The 22,353-nt window shown below is 36.9% G+C and overlaps 1 non-coding gene across 1 annotated transcript; it reads right to left on the bottom strand.

The window, feature by feature from the left end:
• Positions 1 to 977: 977 nt before the first annotated feature.
• LOC133813760 (small nucleolar RNA R71) lies at positions 978 to 1,084 on the bottom strand. Its single transcript, XR_009884759.1, has one exon. It is a non-coding gene; the product is annotated as a small nucleolar RNA R71 (small nucleolar RNA).
• Positions 1,085 to 22,353: the final 21,269 nt, after the last annotated feature.

Raw genomic sequence — 22,353 nt, 5'->3', positions numbered from 1 at the left:
TTTCAATCACAAAACACTTAGTATTGGGAACAATTGTGTAATATTACAAATGGTAGAAACCGATATTGTTCTGTCTAGAAAGATTGGTTGTTAAATAAGGTTTGTGATAGCGTTACCCCCCACACTTACCTGGGAGCCCCGGGGAGTTCTGTCTAGGTAAGTGTGGGTCTAAAGAGGTACCTTGGCAACCTTCCCAATCGACCTGGGAACATTTCAAGCATATACATTTGCACCATTACATTGTTGAACTTATTACTATAAGAAAACCAAACTTGTTCTGTCAAAATAAGCAATTTCACTCTGCTTAAAGGTTGTTTGGTCGAAAAGGTTTAACTTGTGATCCACCATACTTACTCAGTAACCTCAGGGAGTTCTAGTAAGGCGTTGGAGATCACCCAAAAACCTCCAAATCTATCTGGGAACAAGTTTAACAAAAAAAAAAAAACATAAAATATATCTAATTCTGATTTTCGAAAGTGGATGAATCATCCCGAAACTTCTAGTGACACTTCTTCCAATTCATCTGCCACTCCTTCTGGAACTCCTTCCACCAATCATGCTTCTCCACAAACCTTAGCTGATAATAATCCATTTGCAATGAATCACAATGATGAAATCTAACCAAGAACTCTCAATGATTACCTCCATCGTACTCACACTTCCACGCCTTCATGCATTATCTTCCCTCCTAATATGTCCACATTTGACTTTAAACCTGGCATGATTCAACTCTTGCCCACATTTCATGGAATGGAAAACGAAAGCCCATACGTGCATATTAGAGAATTCAAGGAGGTAGTAGCCACGTTCTATAACCGAGCCGAAAATGTTGATTCTGTGCGACTAAAGTTCTTCCCTTTCTCCTTGAAGGACAAAGCCAAAAGCTGGTTATACTCTTTGAGACCTAAGTCTATTGGAACATGGGAGAAATGACCAAATATTTCTTTCTAAAACAATTCCCTAGCCATAAGACCAACAATCTAAAATGAAAAATTTCCACATTTTCCCAAAAGGACAATGAAACGTTATATCAAGTTTGGGAAAGATTCAAGGATCTGTTGAATCATTGCCCGCACCATGGCTATAAGAACTGGCGTTTGGTCAGTTACTTCTATGAAGGCCTCACGAGTCGTGAGCGCCAGTTTGTAGAAATGCTATGCAATGGTGAATTCCTTGAAAAAGAGCCAGACAATGCTCTTGAATATCTCGAAGAAATCGCAAAAAAATATCACACCTGGACTGATCCAAGTGCTACTGATAGCACCAACTGACACAAACCATATGGGATCTATCAACTTCGAGAAGAGGGTAGTGTTAAGGCCCAACTTGAAGCTTTGAAAAAACAGTTTGAGGTCTTAATGATGAAAAATGGCCAAAAACCGCACATGATTGCTCAAGCGGAACCGCAAGAACCTTGCTTTGTTTGTGGGGGGATGGAGCATTTAGCTAAGGACTGCTTAGCTTTTAATGAAATGAGGGGGGTTTATGAGGAGCAATGCATTGCCTTAGGGGCATTTAACAAGCCATTCTCCCATACATACAACCCTAGTTGGAGAAACCACCCAAATTTTAGTTGGAGAGATTCCAACCAAGCTCAATCGTCTGGAGGTCAATGGAGAAATGAGCAACAAGTTCAACCATCAAAGGCGTATTCTGCACCTCAATACAATGCTTATCCACAACGAAATTCTCTCGAGAATACTCTTCATGCATTTTTAGAGGAACAATCCAAACTAAATCGCCAAATGATGGAAGAAATCAAGGAAATGAAATTTCAATTCTCAAAATTGACTGAATCCTTGGCCATTCCGGAAAAGAAAAACTTCCTTCCCAACCAAAATTCAATGTGCAAGGCCAACACATGGCCCAATCTTCAAATTATAATGATCAAAATGTTAAGGAAGTAAATGCCATCACGACTAGAAGAGGTAAAACTTTGCAAGACCCACCCATAAAATCCAACTCTCCCGTACTCCAAAAGTCATTTCCGAAAATCCACCACTCAATGCCTCTCCAAAAGTACCATTTCCCCAGGATTTGAAACCTGTTGGGAAACTTCCTGATAACCAAGCTGAAATCCTTGAGCACTTGGCACAAGTAAAGATTAATCTTCCTTTGCTTCACATCATAAAACAAGTGTCCGCTTATGCCAAAATCATCAAGGATCTATGCACTGCAAAAAGGAAGCACCATGTTAAGAAGACTGCTTTCTTGATTGGGCAAGTGAGTGTGGTGATTGAACAAAAGACATTGCTGAAATACAAAGATCTTGGTTGTCCCACCATTTCTTGCCAAATTGGGACCCATGAAGTCAGCCAAGCCTTACTTGATCTTGGCATGAGTGTAAAGCTCATGCCTTATCTGTATACTCACAACTCGGTCTTGGAGAAATGAAGCCAACATCTGTTGTGCTACAGCTTGCTGACGCTCCACCAAAAAGCCTAGGGGTATTGTTGAGGATGTTTTAGTTCAAATTGAAAAATTCTATTACCCCGTGGATTTTCTTATTCTTGATACCCAATTTGTGGTAAACATGGAGTCTAAAATTCCTATTATCCTCGAAAGACCATTCCTTGCTACTGCAAATGCTTTGATCAATTGTCAGAATGATCTAATGAAGATATCGTTTGGAAACATGACTCTTGAAGTCAATATCTTCCACATCGGGAAACAACCTCGAGAAGATGATGAATGCTATCAAACATTCATGATTGACTCTTTAATTCTCGAGGAGGTTCAATTGCGAAGAAACTTTGATAATCTTGATGAACTCCTCATTCTGTCTGACAACGAAAGTCCCACTTCTATTGAGTCTACTCTTCCAATATCATATCACATAAACTCACGCAATAGAAGGACTCGGTTTCGGCAACCTCGCTTTGAAGAGATACCTCGTGAGAGGGCACAACCAAAAACTTTAGCCGAAGAGGTTCCAATTGTTCAATTGACCCAACTTCCCGAGGGTTTGAAACATGTCTTCTTGGGAGACGGTGAAACCTTTCTAGTTTTCATCTCGTCAAACCTTCAAAATTCTCAAGAATTGCAGTTACTCGAGCTACTGCAAATGCATAAATCTGCGATAGGTTGGACGCTTGCTAATATAAAAGGTATTAGCCCTTTAATTTGCTCCCATCGAATCAATCTGGAAGACGAGGCTATCCCTCGAAGAGACCCTCAAAGGTGACTGAACCCCACAATAAAAGAAGTTGTAAAAAATGAAGTTTTGAAATTGCTAGACGCTGATATATTTACCCAGTAGCTGATAGCAAATGAGTCAGTTCAACTCAAGTCGTGCCCAAGAAATCTAGTGTCACTGTGATCCAAAACGAAAAAGGGGTCCTTGTCCCCACAAAAATTATGACAGGGTGGCGCATGTGCATTTATTATAGAAAATTAAATGCTGCCTCCCGCAAAGATCATTTTCCACTCCCATTCATTGATCAAATCCTTGAACGTATACCTGGTCATCCATTCTATGGCTTTCTTGATGGCTATTTTGGCTATTATCAAATTGAGATTGCATTAGAGGATCAAGATAAAACTACTTTCACTTGTCCTTTTGACACTTTTGCTTTCTGGCGTATGCCGTTTGGCTTGTGTAATACACCAGTACTTTCCAAAGATGCATGATGAGCATCTTTAGTGACATGATTGAAAAATCAATGGAAGTATTCATGGATGACCTAACCATTTTTGGAAACTCCTTTGACACATGTCTTCTCCATCTTGAAGCTGTTTTCAAAATGGTGTATTGAGAAAGGACTTGTGCTCAATTGGGAGAAATGCCACTTCATGGTATCTTCTGGCATAGTCTTAGGCCACATTGTTGTTGAAAGAGGAATTGAGGTTGATCAATCCAAAGTCGACCTTATCTCCAACCTGCCTACTCTTAAGACTGTCAAAGACATTAGGTCATTCCTTGGTCATGTTGGTTTCTATAGGAGGTTCATACAAAAATTTTCAATGATTGCTCGTCTGCTAAGCAACCTCCTGGTCAAAGATGTCACTTTTGAATGGAAACCTAAGTGTGAAGAATCATTCTGAATGCTTGTTAATTCACTCACTTCTGCTCCCATCATTTAGTCACCCGATTGGAGTCTTCCTTTCGAGATCATGTGTGACGCCAGTAACTTTGATGTGGGAGCTGTGGTAGGACAATGAAGGGAGGGGAAACCATTTTTTGTCTATTATGCAAGCCGAACTCTCAATAGTGCTCAAATGAACTATTCCACTACTAAAAGAGAGTTGCTTGTCGTCGTCTTTGCCCTTGACAAATTCCGATCTTATTTGATTGGATCACCTATTACGATCTTCACAGATCACTCCACCCTTAGGTATCTCATTTCCAAAAAGGATGCTAAGGCGCGATTAATAAGATGGATCCTTCTTTTGCAATAATTTGACATAACGATCAAAGACAAGAAAGGTGTTGAAAATGTCATCGCAGACCATTTGTCCCGACTTGAATTCAGTGATCCTGCTGATGGTCCACCTATTCATGATGATTTCTCGGATGAAAAATTGCTCACTGTTCATAAGTTACCGTGGTGTGCTCACATTGTGAACTACTTAGTAACAAGTGAACTCCCATCTTAATGGAGTTCACAAGACAAACGCAAATTTCTGGTCGAGGTGGGCAATTTCTTTTGGGATGACCCATACTTCAAATACTGCCCCGACCAAATCATGCAAAGATGCATCCACGATGATGAGGTGTCTAGTGTGCTAAATTTTTGTCACAATGATGCTTGTGGTGGTCACTTTTCTGTGAAGAAAACCACTGCAAAAATCTTACAATGCAGTCTTTACTGGCCCACTTTGTTCAAAGACACCAGTGATTTTTTTCGTTCTTGTATAAGGTGCCAAAAGTAAGGTTCCTTATCTCGTCAGCACATGATGCCCTTGAACCCAATTCTTGTTATCAAAATATTTGATTGTTGGGGGATAGACTTTATGGGACCATTTCCACCTTCTTTTGGCTACCTTTATATTCTTCTCGCTGTGGATTATGTTTCCAAATTGGTCGAGGCTATACTATGTCGAACCAATGATAATGCTACAGTTGTCAAATTCATGAAATAAAATGTGTTATCAAGGTTCGGTACTCCTCGCGCTATCATCAGTGATCAAGGCACTCATTTTTGCAACAGATCTTTTGAAGCTCTTATGCGCAAGTACGTTGTACTTCATAAAGTTACAAATGCCTATCATCCACAAACTAATGATCAAGCTGAGTTAGCCAATAGGGAGATAAAACACATTCTGGAAAAGACGGTAAATTCTGATCGTAAAGATTGGTCTACACGTCTTCTAGACCATCTTTGGGCATACAACATTGCTTTCAAATCCCCTCTTGGGATGTCTCCCTATCGGCTTGTCTTTGGAAAAGCCCATCATTTACCTGTCAAGCTCGAGCATAAAGCTTATTGGGCTATCAAAGCCCTAAACTTTGATCTGAATGCCGCAGGTATCAATTGCAAACTCCAATTGTCTGAAATTGAGGATGCATATGACAATTCCAGGTTTTATAAAGCGAAATTGAAAATCGCTCACGATAAAAAAATCTTGCCAAAGCACTTTGAGCCAAATCAGAAAGTGCATCTGTTTGATTCTCACTTGCACTTGCACCCCGGTAAACTGCGATCGCGATGGACTGGTCCATTTGTAGTAAAGCGAGTATTTCCTAACGATTCTGTTGAGGTCGAGGACCCAACTGATGGGAGAATTTTTTGAGTCAATGGCCAAAGACTGAAGCATTACATTGAGAGTGTGAGTCATGTTGAAGAGGTCCTTCTTAAGGACCCAATTTATACACTCTGAAGTTCTAAATGTTTGTTTTTTTTTGTTATTTATTTTTCTGTCTTTCTTTTATTGTTGTATGTTGTTTTTTTTGGGGTAAAGTTATCAGGCTATTTTCGCTCTCGCCTCATGGACATGGTCATCAGCCAGGTGTTCTCTTTCCCTACCTTTTTCATTGATTATTCATTTTGACATTGATGACACTGTCTGATTTTTGGTTGGGGGTGGTGAGCATTCATTAGCATTTATTTGGAAAATCTTATTGTCGTGTTGAATTTTTAAGTCAATTTTTTTTTCAAAATTATCCAAGCACAAGTACAACTTGTTGGTTTGAGTCATTTTTACTATGTTTAACTATTAAGAAGTGATTTTCAGAGTTCTTTTGTGCACTTTCCAAAGATGTGATAAATTGGTTGTTAACACAAATAGTTGAGAAAAATTTCAAGTTTAAAGTTTTTCATTTCTTGGTGAGTTGTGAGAGTTGAGAAAACAACTTTTTGAATTTTTATTGATAATTTGAGTTGGTAAAATCACATCTTTGGAATTTAAAACATGACATTTACTAGAGGGATATTTTTCATATAAGAATGAGTATTTGTAATAAAGTTTAAATTTGTGTTCTATTTATTTTATTTGTAATTTCTTTTTATTTTTGTGTTGCCTCTTGTAAAAAAAATAAGAAAAAAAGAAATAAAAAAAGGAAAAGAATGATGAAAAAAAAAAAGAAGAAAAAAAAGTGATGAAAAATAAATGAAAAACAAAGAGAACAATAGCAACACTTTCCTTTATTATTTTGTAGTTGTTAAAAAAAATCTTTCTATTATTATTTTTGTTTTGTGTAATTGTATAAAATATATATAATATAATAATAATAAATATATATACATTAGTATTAATAGTTTTATTGTCTTATTTATCATTTCTAGTTAGTTGTCATTTTATTTTCGAGCTTTCTCATGTAAATTCCAAAGGTTGTTTGTCATTTGAATCCCAATAAGTTGATATGCCTTTCTTGTGATCAATACTTGTTCAAATTGCTTGTCCTAAAATGTTTATCTTTTCTCATTTGAGTGTAAACTGTTACATTTCCAACTCCAAGAATGGTATCCTTCCCATTAAAAATACTTTCAATCCCCGTGAGGAATTTGGAGTTGAGACCTTTATACTTTTGAGATTTTTCGATACTATTTGTGTTATGACTTGCAATAAAAAGAATATGATTTGATGCACACACACACAACTCTGGAATCGCAACTGAAGTAGCTTAGATAGTAATTTCTGACTTATTGCTGATACTTTGAAAATGCTTAGATGATTTTGCTTGGTTTGCCTTGATTATTCAACTTGATAATTTTATTTTTCGCTTCAATTGCTAGGGACTAGCAATAAGCTAGTTGGGGGTTGTGATTAGTGGTGAAAAATACATATTTATTGATTTTAATAGTCAAAATAAATTAAGTTTTAATTAATATTTTCATGGAATTAATATGATTTATTTCATAAATGAAAATATTTGATTATGATTTAATTTATTGTTATTTTGTAGGAATTAAAGTTGTGTTTTGGCACTTTGAAATGAAGAGAAAAGAAAACAATTAAATATGAAAAAGAGAATAGAAAAATGACAGTTTTCTTGAAACAAAGAGCCCAACTTGCACTAGGCCCAGGCCCGCCTCTCTCCCATGCAGCCTACAGCGTGCCACTTGGCGCAACCCATGCCTGCCACGTCTCCAACCCTTGCCTCATTTAGTAGCCAGCGACCTGGATGTGACCCGCGTGCCAACCCGCATCCGCAACTCTGACCCGCGAGCCTCTCTCAACAATCCAGCTCGTGTGACCCGGCCCCTCGACTCGCGAGCCTCTCTCCAGCCTATGCCCTTTGCCTAGCCTTCCACGTGGCACCTCTCCATTGGCCATAGCTGGGTCAATGGTCCAGCTGCCATAATGCTTCCAGCCCAACCTTTTATGCACTTTGGGCCATGAACCTCCTATTTTGAGCTTCAGAGCTCATTTTTTTGGTGTTTTAGAAAAAAAAGGGCAAATTGACCATTCACCGAAATAGCTAGGTTAATATTAATAATAAGATTTGATCTTTCAAAATCATATTTTATTATTAATATTTTAGATTTATTGTGTAAACCTCATTTGTTGTTTAATTTCGTTTTAGTCCTTTTCTCCTTCTATAAATAGGGGCTCTTTCTTTCACATTGATATGTAATTTTGAGAGTAAAGAAACTATAGAAAAATTTCTACTCACTTTCTTCTCATATTTTCTTCTTAGAATTTTGTGAGAATCATGAGCATAATTTCCTAATCTTCCTAGGAAGGTTAGGGATGATTCCATATGCTAGTGATGTTATTTTGCTACTTTGATTTACTATGTTCTTAATATAATGTATTTGAGTTATTTATGTTCTTTCATCCTCATCTATATTTTGTTATCTTTATTTACTTGTGCTAATAATATATAGAATTAGTCATGCTCTTTCTATGTGCTTCTAATTAGTAAAAGTAATATTGATACATACTTTTATGTCTAATCTTCTATTGCATTATTGCCCTTGGGTATTTTGTCATTTTTAGATTTTTCATGGGATTAACATTGTGCTAAGTAAAGAACTTTATAATTCAAATGGACTTTTGTTAGAAAAGAATATTGACTTTAATGTTATATTTTCCAAGTAGATGTTGGGATGTAAACTATTTACTTGTGTATTTTTGTAAATCAAGTAACTAAGTAACCAAACAAGCATATGAATGATTCTTGAAACCTTTCTATTTCTCAAACTCTTGATTACACCTTACTACTATTTCACATATCTCATTTTATCATTTCATCAAAAAGACCACCAAAATCTCAAATCTCTTTTCATTTCCATTTTTATTTATTTCTTGTTACAACTTTTTGTGTTATTCTCTATTAATCTTTTGGTTTTAGGTTACCTCCTTGTAGATCGACCGCCAGATTTTACTACAACTACTGTTTACTGGTAGTCACATTTTGGGTGTTAAATAGGATTGGTCTAGAATATCAAGGTGCGAGTCTTCAAAACTTGGATAGGAAGATCGTTGATTTTATACAAAAAGATTCGATGACACTTGATAGGCTACAAGAGGTAATCTCTAATCTGATTATATGTGATTTAATATATATATGTGTGTGTGTGTGTATGATCTTGGCTGGTATTAATAATGATTAAAATTGGCCCATTCCCCGCTGTGTATCTCTGATTTGCTCTTTTAATACCAACAATTGGTACCAGAGCAGTCTATTATGTATATATATATTAAATAATGTGTGGGTTTCTTGCATTTGTTATATGTATGTTGATATGTATATTGAATGGATGGATATGATTTTTGAAGGTATGATTGAATGATGGATCGTTAATTTTATGGTGCTATTGGGTTAGGAATTTGAGTTTCTAGATCTTGTGTAAGCCATAAAGGGAATATTATTTTTTGTAAATTATATTTTTAAAATATTTAATTTTTAAAAAATTTGCACACAAAGAAAAGGAGGACCCGAGCCACAAGCCAAGCCAGTGGCCCGAGCCTTCCCCAGCCAGTTGCGCTTCCCCCTGCTGCACACGCCCCTGCTACTAGCCCAGGTAGCCACCTGCTGCGTGTGCCCCTGCCTCCCACGAGCCCAAGAAGCCACCTACTACGTGCACCCCTGCCTGCCCGAGCCCCTGGCTTGCGCACCCATGCTCCATGCTGCAGCCACCTAGTTGTGAGCCATGTCGAGCCCTATTGGCTCCCATGGTGTCGCCGACCCTAGTGGTCTAAGGCACCAATCTTGGTGCCCAAGTTAGATCCTAATTTGTGCCATTAACTTTTATTTAATTAATTTTAAATTATTTGAAATTAAAAGTTTAATTATCTTATTTTATTTTTAATAGAAAAATAAAATATCTTTTAGTTGGTTAAGATTTTATCTTAAGTTTAAATAATTATTTGAATTTGATTATTTAAATTCAACTAAATTAAAAAGATGACATAAATAGTTATTTACTTAAAAGTTAGTTTTAATTAAATAAATTAATTAGAAAGTTAGTTTCTAATTAATTATTTGGGCCTAACAAATTCCTAAAGATTTGCAAGAATGCCTAAAAGAGAGGAGAAACATTCTTGGAGTCTTGAAAATAAGTCATAGGCTACTTTTGAAATTTTATTTCTATTTTTTCAAAGGTTGTAAATTTAGAAATGCTCAATAGTTTCGGTTCATCATTTATTGTATATTTATTTATTTATTGTATTTATTTAAATAAATGTTAATTAATGTTTGATTGATAACATGATCGTGCATTAGTCAATTACATGTCATTCATGAAACCTCACACAGTTTTCATTAATCATGCATCTTGTAGAAACATGATTATTTAGGTTTGTCCTAATTGTTTATGTGAATTGTTTTGGAGAAATCAATTGTATGTTAATTACTAAGTATTAAATTAGTTAAAACTTGGTAACTCACACCATAATAAAGACAATAGTTTTTATAGGCCTTTAAGATAACCAACTTTATTTAATAAATGTTTTAGTAAAGTTAGATGAACGTAATGAGTAATTATCTAGATCACATTAATTTTAGAAACATACTCTTTTATAATTAAATGTATTTTGTAATTAATTGCATTCATAGGTTATTAATAGACTAGTAATTAATTTGGAATTAATTGATTAGTTTAATAAAACATATTATTGTTAAAAAAGTAAGTGAGAGAAGGTGAACATCTCAATGTGACCTATGGTCTCCATTATTAGTACAACACCATGAGATATGAATATGGCATCGAGGCGGCTTTGTTTCCGCCCCCCTAAGGAAGGTTTCTAGACATATTAATACCAATGTTGGCTTCTTACGGAGATAGGAAGGAGTGATGTCATTTAAGCTTGACCAACCCTAAGGCAGCACTCTCTAAGTTAAGTCATGAATTCCGAAATAATGGGTTACACTTACAAAGATGCAATTAAGCTTTTGCATTGGATAATTGCATCTTGACCAAACTAGCGGTTCTTTATTTTAAAAAGAGAAAATAAAGAGTTATTTTGAGTTTTAAATTATAAAGATAAGGCTGTCTTATAAGCTATCTGAATTTAACTTGACTGACCCTAAGGCGACACTTTATTTGTTGGGTAGTTTTATCATGGAAAGTAAATGTTTATTTATGTGTTTTAATTGTTTCATTCATGCATCATATTTACTTTCCCAATAATTGATATTTTTTCAAATAGTAATATTATTGTATTTTATTTCTTTCAGTAATGTCGAACGGTGGCAATCCTATAACTACATTACTTTCACTTGAAAAACTTAAAGGTGATAATTTTATAAGATGGAAATCAAACCTGAATCTTATGTTAATCTGTGAGAACCATAAATTTGTCATAACTGAGGAATGTTTTGAAGAGCCCACTGCCAATGCCCCGAAGAATGTTCGAGACAAGTATGATGCATGGATTCAATCCAACAACAAGGCAAAGTGTTACATGCTTGTGAGCATGAATGATGTTCTGAGAACAAAGCATGAACCCATGGAAACTACATTTGAGATAATGGATTCCTTGCAGGCCATGTTTGGACAGTAATCTGATCAAAGTAGACATGAGGCTACTAGAACCTACATGACTACTAAGATGAATAAATGTGATTCTGTACGTGAACATGTTTTGAGCATGATTAATGTGATGCATGAAACAAAAATACATGGGGCCATCATTGATGAGTGTACACAAGTAAGCATCATACTTGAATCACTTACTCCTATATTTTCTGTGTTCACCACCAACTATATTATGAATAAGTTGGAATTCAAAATGACCCACCCGTTGAATGAACTGTAGACATTTGAGTCTCTTAACAAATCCATTACAAAAGAAGCTGAGGCAAATGTGGTAGAGGAGTAACCTTCAAACTCTGAGGATAAATCCAAGAAGAGGAAGAAGAGCAATGATAAGGACAAAGGAAAGGGCAAGAAGTCCAAGAAAAGCAAGAAGGCACCAAAAGCCAAGGAGAACAAGAATGACAATAACTCAAAGAAGAAAGAACCAAAAAGAAAATGTTTCCACTGTGGAGTTGAAGGTCACTGGAAGAGCAACTGTAAAAAGTATCACTGGGAGCTAAAAAAGAAATGTAAATCTAATTTACTTGTACTTGAAGCTTGTGTAGTGGAAGACGATATATCATCCTGGGTTTTAGATTCAAGAGCCACTAACTATGTTTGTTCTTCTATGTAGATACTTGAGTCATCAAGGGAGCTGGCTAATGGCGAGGTGACCATACGAGTTGGAAGTGAAGTGTTCGTTTCAGCTAGAGCAAAAGGAACAGTCCATTTACATTTAGGGAACAATTATCTTGTTTTGAACAATGTTTATTTTATTATGGGATTTTCTAGAAATTTAGTTTCTTTATCTATGTTGCATGAACAATCTTTTGATATTTCTTTTAATAATAATGTGATTATTATTTTGAAGAATGGTTTCAAAATTTGTCAAGAAAAATATACAAATGGACTATATATGCTCAAACCTAATGAACGAATGCTTAATAACTCAGAATTATTCAAAGTAGCACAACCGTAGGAAACAAAAGACAAAAAGTTTCAAAGGAGGATGACACATATCTTTGGCATCTTAGACTTGGTCATATAGGTCTAGACAGGATAAACTAGTTAACAAGAGATGGACCTTTGAGAGAACTAAGAGTTGGAATTCTTCCTGTTTGTGAATCTTGTCAAGAAGGCAAAATGACCAAACGTCATTTCTCAGCAAAAGACAATATAGCTAAAGAACCTTTGGAGCTTGTACATTGCGATGTCTGTGGTCCAATCAATGTAAAATCAAGAGGTGGGTATGAGTACTTCATCACTTTTATTGACGATTGCTTAAGATATGGTCATACTTACTTAATTCTTAGGAAATCTGAAACCTTTGGTAAGTTTCAAGAATTCAAACCTGAGACAGAGAAGCAATTAGGTAAGACTCTTAAAACACTTTGATATGATCGAGGTGGAGAATATTTGGATTTATAATTCAAAGATTTTTGCTGGAGCATGGTATTCTATCCCAACTCACAACACCAGGAACACCACAACAAAATGGTTTTTCTAAAAGAAGAAACAAGACCTTGTTAGACATGGTTAGGTCTATGTTAAGCTACTATTCACTTCTTCTCTCATTCTGGGGATATGCACTTCAAACAACAACTTACATTTTGAATATAGTCTCATCTAAGACCATAAGCAAAACGCCACCGGAACCGTGGAATGGAAATAAACCTAGTTTTCACCATTTTCGCATTTGGGGCTGTCCTGCTCATGTTCTTAGACCTAAATCAAGGAAACTTTATTTAAGGTTTGAAGTGTGCATTTTGTAGGCTACGCTCCAGAAACAAGAGGCAGTTAATTTTATAGTCTTAAGGACCAAAAGGTATTTGTTTCAACAAATCCAACCTTCCTTGAACTCGACTATATGAATAACAATAAACATTGGAGCTCAAATCTCCCTTATGGCATCAGCCTTCTTCCTTCTCTTTTGGTCGTACTCTTCTAAAATCTTCTCCCTGAAACCTTCTCTGTACTTAGCCAAAACTTCTCTGAATTTCTAAAAAAATGGTCAATCCAAAAAATTACGGCCGCTCCTTTAATTCTAGGGTACTTTCCTTTACCCTAATTGGACAATCCAGATCATTTGCCTACATGTACTTTGTCCCACATACTCAGTTGAATCAGTACTCAGTACACTTGCCACCTGGCCGCCTCTTTTCTCTTCATTTAATCCAGCTGGAGTATTTCTTTTTTCACGAAGTCCTTTTTCTCTAGCTTCTGTTTAATTGCTAAGACTGACTGCTACAGCATTGTTGAGTTAGCATCCTCCCCTTTTCAGCAACATTTCCCTTTGATTCACAGTTCCCTCAGCTCCTGTTTCCTAAACTGAATAACAAAACATAAACTACATAAATCACTAAAAATATGAAAACACAAACACAACTACTCCTAACATAACTTTACACTAATTCGACACCATTTCAACTAATTACAATTCATTACTCTTTGATTTGGTTTGAAAATTAAGTTTAAAGACATAAAAATAACTCTAAATCTTAGAGTTATCACTTAGGTAGGCTCTATTGGCCCCTGATACAAGTAGGTCCTAGGGGACAAGGAAGTATGAAGGTACATTGTCAGGATAGTGGCTCAGTACATAGTGGTGTCTACCTTGACAATGCCAAAGTAGTGGTGCAGGACATCGTACTGTCGACTCTGGTATATGGTCGGGGGTGCTCAGGTAGTGCCTCCACCCTCCGTACATGTTTGTACCACCACTACTCGTCAGATGCGGATGACAGGGCCACGCCTCTGTCCTCTTCATGATCATACATCCCATATCAGTACACGTACCTTGTACCCAGTCGTCCTCATCAATTCATGTTTGGCACCTAAGGATTATTTGACATACCCGTTTGGTGTTTTCAAGTGTTCCTCGTACGCATATTGAGAAGGCTCCAAACTTTACATGTCATGAGAAGCCAAGGCACGGGGGTGCCTCGCTGGTGGCACCTACTTCTAGAAGGGAACTAGGGCCTCTTTAGCGAGGCACAGGGTGTTGGTGGCGAGACAAGGTGCACACAGGAGATGCAGCGAGGTTGGCCTATTGCGGTCGCATGGAGGCGAGGCGCGGGACACGGGAATTGCAGGGAGGCTGCACCCTCGCATAGCGAGGCTAGCCTATTGCGGTCACATAGAGGCGAGGCACGATGTCTTGCGTAGAAGTGGTGCACGTGCAGGAGGCCAGCCGAGGACCCTCGCATAGCGAGGGTGGCTCTCTTAGCCCAACTCCTCCGATGCCATGTGACGCCCTTGCCCCTTCGTGCATGTGGAAAGTAGCCAAGTGAGGCTCTCGCCCCTTCATCCCACTAGCATGTGTCTCATAGTCTTTAAGGTGCCTCGTAGCGTAGAGGTTCTCCTGAACGAAATTCACAAGGGAAGAATTCCCACATTCACATTCTTGATCTAACTTAGTTGACGAGTTCTTATCGTCAACACAAAGTATGGGCACTTACAATGAAATTTGATGGTGAATTTATACAGTTTGTGTAACGCCCTAATCTCTAGGTACGATGTGCATTTTAAACAGTGCTAAACTCGCTAATCGGTTCATTTGGCCATAATCGTGTAACTAAGTATGATTAACAGTTTAGGGTTTAAAATTTTTGGTTAAGATACAATGTTTCACTAAAACGTTTACTATATACATTGGGATCCCAAAAATATAATTTAAAGGTTAATTACAATAAAATATTTACAACCAGCCATCCTAAGCGGAAAAATATGGTTTAACCCTAGTTCCTCTTTAAACCCTCGGCCGTGGCGGTCAAGCAGCCGCATATGTACACATCGTCACCTAAGCTCTCTAACTTAAGGATGGTCTAGCTTTCTTTTGCCTTTACCTGCACCACATAGCACCCGTGAGCCAAAGCTAAGCAAGAAAACTCAATATGCTCATGAACAGTAATATTATGTTACTAAGTCATAATAGGCATGCCTAGCAATAATAGCCATATTCATGCATGCAAATAAGTCTAAATAATGATTGTGGATCCTGCCCTCCTGTATTGATGACTATCAAGTCAATCCTAATCAGATGAGTGATTAACACTTTGAGATTTTGATAATCATGCTGGGGCTTGTAGCCTTAATCAGATGAGTGATTAACACTTTGAGATTTTGATAATCATGCTAGGGCTTGTAGCCCAAATCAGATGAGTGATTAACACTTTGAGATTTCGATAATCATGCTGGGGCTTGTAGCCCTAATCAGATGAGTGATTAACACTTTGAGATTATGATAATCATGCTGGGGCTTGTAGCCCTAATCAGATGAGTGATTAACACTTAGAGATTCTGATAATCATGCTGGGGGCTTGTTGCCCTAATCAGATGAGTGATTAACACTTTGAGATTTTGATAATCATGCTAGGGCTTGTAGCCCAAATCAAATGAGTGATTAACACTTTGAGATTTCGATAATCATGCTGGGGCTTGTAGCCCTAATCAGATGAGTGATTAACACTTTGAGATTCTGATAATCATGCTGGGGCTTGTAGCCCAAATTAGATGAGTGATTAACACTTTGAGATTCTGATAATCATGCTGGGGCTTGTAGCCCTAATCAGATGACTGATTAACACTTTGAGATTCTGATAATCATGCTGGGGCTTGTAGCCCAAATCAGATGAGTGATTAATGAGTGAGTCACGAACTTGGGCTCAGCAACCACAACCATGTGACGTTGTAGTCACCTGAGCCTTTTGGCCCTGGCTCTAAGTAACTAGCCTTTAGACTAGACAATCACTTTTAATTTTCATTGAACTTGAGGTTGGTCAAGCATTAATGTTCATGATGATTCATTCAATGCTTATGTTGATTAGATCTAATCTTTTCGGCTTGCGTTAAACACGCTAATACCGTTCTTGACTCGTAAGCCAATACCATACGACCAGTGCTCAGTACTACTGCCGAACTTGACTAATGAGTCACAGCTTCATAGTTAATACCATTGCTGATTCCTGACTCATAGGTCAGTTCCATTCACAAGTAAGCAATGCAACCAGGCATATATCATATGTCAAATATCCAAATGTAGGGCATTCAACATGCTTACTTAACAATCACTAACATAATTATGATCATGCACATTTACAGAGACTCAAGCTCTGATCAATCTCACATTCAATATTCATGCCATGCTCTAATCACATGTTTCTCATGCATCACAAGCATCACATACTGGGTGCAGTTTTCTTACCTTTGGTCCAAGCACAGGTTACCAATAAACAAGCCACAAGCATGATCTTGATTCTAATCCCCTAACGATAGCCTAGTCACAACCATAAATGGTGTTCCAATGAGTTCAAGTTCCAAAACCCAATCCCGGGACCAATCCCGCGCTCTCAAGACCTCCAATTCCACCAAATAAGGTGGTGGAATCATCCCATGAGCCCTCGGGGCAAAACCCCAAAAAGTACCAAAAAACCACATTCTGAAGGCTGTGTAGCACTACAGCACTACCTTTGGGCACTACAACGCTACAAACAGACCAAACTCCCCTAAACAGGGCACCTAGCGCTATAGCGCTACCACCCTAGCGCTACAGCGCCCAACCCAGAAATCTGGGTTCTCAACTTCGTGTTCTTCGAGTTCTTCAAGCTTCAAAGCTCCAAAACTGACCCCAAACTATCCAAATCTCAAAATTAAAGTTCCCAAACATCCTAATCTCCCAAAACTAATAAAACACAAGCTTCAATTCATCCAAAAACTCATCAAAACACAAAATCATATCCAAGCTTAAAAATTTAAAAATTAAGAACTTAAAACTTGAATTACCTTTGATTATGTCATTTCCCAACTAAATCCTCCAACTAATAAGCTTCTAATCTTCCCTAGAATCGCTATGCCTCGATCCTCGCTTGAATCCGAGTCCTAAAACTCAAGTTTCCTTCGAAAATGCGACCGGAAGACGAAAAGGGAATGGGAGGAAGAGAGAATGTACTGAACATTCTTTTTATAATTCTAATAGGTTACTTCAAGCTTAAGTAGCCTCAAGCAAATCCTAATGCTCGGAGTCCCGAAAATGCCCCCGGGGGTAAAATAGTCAAAACTCCCAGAATTTCCCCCTGATCTTACTAACTCCCAATTTATCATCAAATATTTATTCCCATTACTCAATTTCCTGGTAATGTGCTAAATACCCCTTGACTCACTCTGAGTCAAGTATAAATCCCGTTGTGACCTTCCCACTAGCTTACCTCCTAGGATCATCTCGTGCTGAGTAACCCTAGCATAACCAAATAATAATGAATCACCACACATATACCACACATATGTCAAATATGCCCAAAATGGACAAAATATGAAAATCACCCAATTAATCAGAAATAGGTTCACATGCATATTTAATACACCTAAACATGCATATAATCATTTAATTTCATAATAAATCAATTATGGCCCTCCTGGCCTCCTAATCAAGGCCCTAAGACTTATTAGGAAATTTGGGTCATTACAGTTTGATATGTTGAATTCTATTGATAAGTACAAGAGGAAGAAGGTTGTGGTAAATGACCCACCATAACAATTATGACCACATCATTCAATCGAGCTAACGACGTTAAAAAAAGAAAACTTGTGGGAGTTTTTCTTACACTTATCTTTTTATTTTGCATTGATTTTTTTATTTAGTATTTGCCTTGGGGACAATGCTTAAATTAAGTGTGGGGGAAGGGAAAACTGCATGTTTTACTTTTATTTGTTATTTGTGTTTGTGTTGCTTAGTTGTTTTTTGTTGTTTAGTGTTGATGGTGAGAACTCGTCAACTATGTTAGGTCAGAAAACTCAAAGTTTAGTAAGAGAGTAATTAAGTAAGAATTTAGAATAGACTTGAGGAAAGATAAATGCAGATCAACAATGGAGTAAAAACTCGTATATTGCTTAATAGCTTGAGTATACAATGAATTTCCCAACCACTTATTCTGAGGGGTGAAGGTCTATTTATAGATGGGCTCTAATGGCCCCTTATACATGGTGGTCCCTCGGGACAAAATAGTACACGGGTACACTGTCAGGGTAGTAGCACAGGTGGTAGTGGTGTTGGAGGAGTGGTTGTCGACTTTAGTACATGTCAGGGGTCTGCAAAAGGACCCCTACCTTGGTACCATATTATACATCCACTACTTGTCAGATACGGACCTCATAAGCGTGCTGAGGGAGTACTTACCATGTACCATTCTTGTATTGCCACTACTTGTCCGGCGTGGACATCATGTCCGTACTCTAATTCCTCTTGGTTGGTAGGTGCATTTCGTATCTGTACTAGTTCTTCAAGTCATACGTAGGTTCTTACCCTCACAAGGTACCTTATTCCCACAAGCTTAAAGTATTGAAACCCTTATATGTTATCACGGATGACATGGATACAAGATGCCTGTGGGGGAAGGACCTCACGAGATGGTCTTATGAAAATGAGACGTGAAGGGGCCTCTTGGACCTTAGGTTCAATATCTTTAGAGCAAGGTACAAGATCATAGGCGAGGCTGTGCCTCACAAGACCTTTGATGGAAGGTGCGAGACCACTGTTGGGCGTGAGGCCCTGCTTGGCGCAAGATGCTTGATGGGCGCGAGACCCTGATGAGCGCGAGACGCCTGATGGGCGTGAGGCCATTGCTGGTTACAAGGCCCTAATGGGCACGAGACGCCTGATGGGCAAGAGGTGCTTGATGGGCGCAAGGCACCTGATGGGCTCGAGGCGCTTGATAGGCGCAAGTCCTGTCGGCTGGATGTGAGGTGCCACCGAGACTCAAGGTGCCACCCAAGGCATGAGATGAGGGTCTCACTAGGTGCGAGACACGGGCATGTTTCAGACCACCTTTGGTGTGTGTTACCTTGGGACTATAGGCTATGCGCTTTTTGCAATTTTCCTATATTCATACTTCATTTGGAACTTTTGCATCAACAGCCTCTTGGTAGCACATAGTAGCCTTTTGCCGCCAACATGTACGCGATGCCTTCGGTGACCCTTAGCCATTTATTTCAATAAGGGAAGGACCTTTTTTCCTTGGCGGATTTTTGGCATCCACATTTAGTTGTTTCTAGTGTAATTTTTTAGTTTGTTTTTAGGTTATCATAAGCATGGTTGTGTTGAAAGTTGTCTGTCAATGATAAAACTTCTGATTGAGATAAGAATATGTCTAGGAACTTGATGAATTCTGCAAGAATTATGTGCTTAACTCTTGTGTGGTTGTTACTTATGCTTGATCTGCGATTTTTAAAACATAATGTGGACAATCAGATTTACCTTTCACTAGTATTTGGAGATATTTACATGCTATTACTTATATATAGTCTCGACCTCTCTAGCTATCATTGATTAATTGTTTGAAGTGAAATCATAAGTACACATGATTAGGAAGATGATAGGCATGTTCTTTGGATCGTTTGCACCTTTCAATCTTACCTATGGTATCTAATACCCTAGTTTCCCATTTTTGAGCCATAATGACTAATCTTTTATTCTATGAATCCAGTATCTAAACCTTTGTAGCTTGAAAATTTTATCTCTTCATGTGACCCATTACACCATAGCTTTATATGAATGTTTGATTTTGTGGGTTGGGTTATGTATTGTAAGAAGGCGAAGTTTGATCTACTATTTCTCCCAATGAATTTGAATTAAAAGAAAAAAAAAAGAAGAGAAAAAAATTCTGCATTGAAAAAAATATTGAGAAAAAGAGAAAAGTTTGGAAAAAGTATAAGTGTCGGGGAAATAGTAAGATTGATATGGAAAGAAGAAAAGGGAAAAGTTTTGTATTTTTTAATTGTATGGGAAATTGGTGAGAAGATCTAGAGAATAGAATGAATATAAGCTATGGTGTGATTTAAGTTTAAATATTCATTTTTCATCTACCTTTAACCTTAGCCTTACATTACAAGCTTTTAAAGAACTTTTGATTCTTGATTATGTGTGTTTATATTAGTGGAGAATAATTGGTTAATGTCTATGGAGTGGATGCTTTTCATTATAAATATTTTTTATACAAGAGACTTTGAAACATACTTTGACATGTATAAATTGATTCGTGATTTGATAAATTTGATTGTGCATAGTCATAAGAGATCAAGTTTAAGTGGTAACTAGGTATTGAGTTGAAATTATGAGGATTGTGGAATTCATATTTTCCTTATGATGTATTTGTTTGATCAATTTTTGAGACAGCTAACGCTTTCGACAAAAACCATTGCTTATGTGTTTAGTTTTTATTTTGTTTGCTCAAGGACGAGCAAATGACAAGTGTGGGGGAATTTGATAAGTATTTAATTTGTCTATTTGTAATTCATTATTCTTATATGATTATGCACTTTATTATTTGTTTATATAGGTTTAATAAGTTTATTTTGTGTTTTTAGGACTTCCAAGACATTTGGATGAAAAATAATGAATTTAGGATGTTTACAAGCAATGGTTAAACTAAGAATTACAAGTCTGAAACTTCACACTTGATTTTGATAATTTTCCACTACTCTTTTGAAACAATTTCAATAAATACAAGTTTATATATTTTTCTTAGCTTTCCATAGCTTTTTGAATCATCTAATTTAGAGTTATATCCATTAAGTTATGGTTAAAATACTATTAGTGGGTGTAGCTGAAGAAAACAAAAAAAAATGGAAATATTGCTACAGTCGCGACCTGGGGGACAGAACGTAGCGGCCGCGGCCAGACATGTCCCAGGCCATGACCAGAGCCCGATTTTCTAGAAAATACATGTTCCAGTGGTTGCGGCCACCAAGAAACACTGGTCGTGGCTGACGATCGATTTTTCCTTAATTTTTGAAAGGTTTATAAAATGGGTTAGGGTTAACTTTTAATATAACTTTGGATTGCAAATTTTAGAGGCTAAAGCAGCAGAGAAGGAGAAAAGACATCAGCATATACATTCTTCAATCTAGTTTTTCTTTCTTCTCAAAACTCTTTTATTGAATATTTATGTTTGTTTATATGAATGTGATTATGGAGTAGTTTTCTTTATAGTTGAAGGTTATTTCAAAACCCTAGACATAAGATCTTGAATACATTGATGAATTTTATTTCTTGTATTCCCTTATATTAAATTGCATCTATTTTTCTACTTGAATGTCATGGATCTTGTAAAATCTTGTTTAGACAGCTGCTAATTAGGGTTTTGCATTGTTCTATAACCATCTTAGGATTGCTATTCACCTAATAGTTTAGGATTTTAAGTATAGTGATAAATTACAATTAGGGTATTATGACGGGTATCTTGATTGTGATGAAAAATAGAACCTAGGTTAAATGAATTGCATGCTTAATGAAATTATTGCCTAGATTTACTTGTTTCCATAAAGTGTAATGTTTTTACTAGGTTAAATAGATCGCATGCTTAATGAGTTTATTGTTGGGTAAAAGGGAATAATTAAGAGCGCTTATCTTTAATTAATTATAATAGGAAAACTGGGATAATTGACTGCTTAAGTGTTAGCTGCGGGGTTATTAGTTTAACTGGGAATAGGGAATATTATTTGTCATTGTTGATAGATTGATTGTCAAAGGTGGAGAGTAATTTTTGAATATTTCTTTAATATCGTTTTATCCTTAGTTATATAATCTTTGATCATTATATTATTTCATGTTTTCAGTTTTTAAAATTAAAATCCCTATCTAATTTCTGTTTAGTTGTTATTTTGAATAATAGTTTGGTCATAGTGCTCATGGGTTCGATCCTTATTTACTGCTATACTGAAGTAGCTGGTATATGTGATTGATAAAATATAATTAAGTTTGACACAACATACGACACCCATCACCAGTGCAACGTCATAGTGGGAGGATTGTGAGACAACCTGTTCTCTACGAACATGAGGCAGATGTCCTTGTTTCTAATACAGACAAGGATGATCCATTAACCTTCAAAGAGGCAATGGACGATCCTGAAAAGGAGAAATGACAAGAAGCCATGAACCAAGAAATGGAATCTAT

This window comes from Humulus lupulus, chromosome 1, assembly GCF_963169125.1.
Source record: "Humulus lupulus chromosome 1, drHumLupu1.1, whole genome shotgun sequence".
Classification (NCBI taxonomy): domain Eukaryota; kingdom Viridiplantae; phylum Streptophyta; class Magnoliopsida; order Rosales; family Cannabaceae; genus Humulus; species Humulus lupulus.
This window is presented reverse-complemented; position numbering and strand designations above follow the sequence as displayed.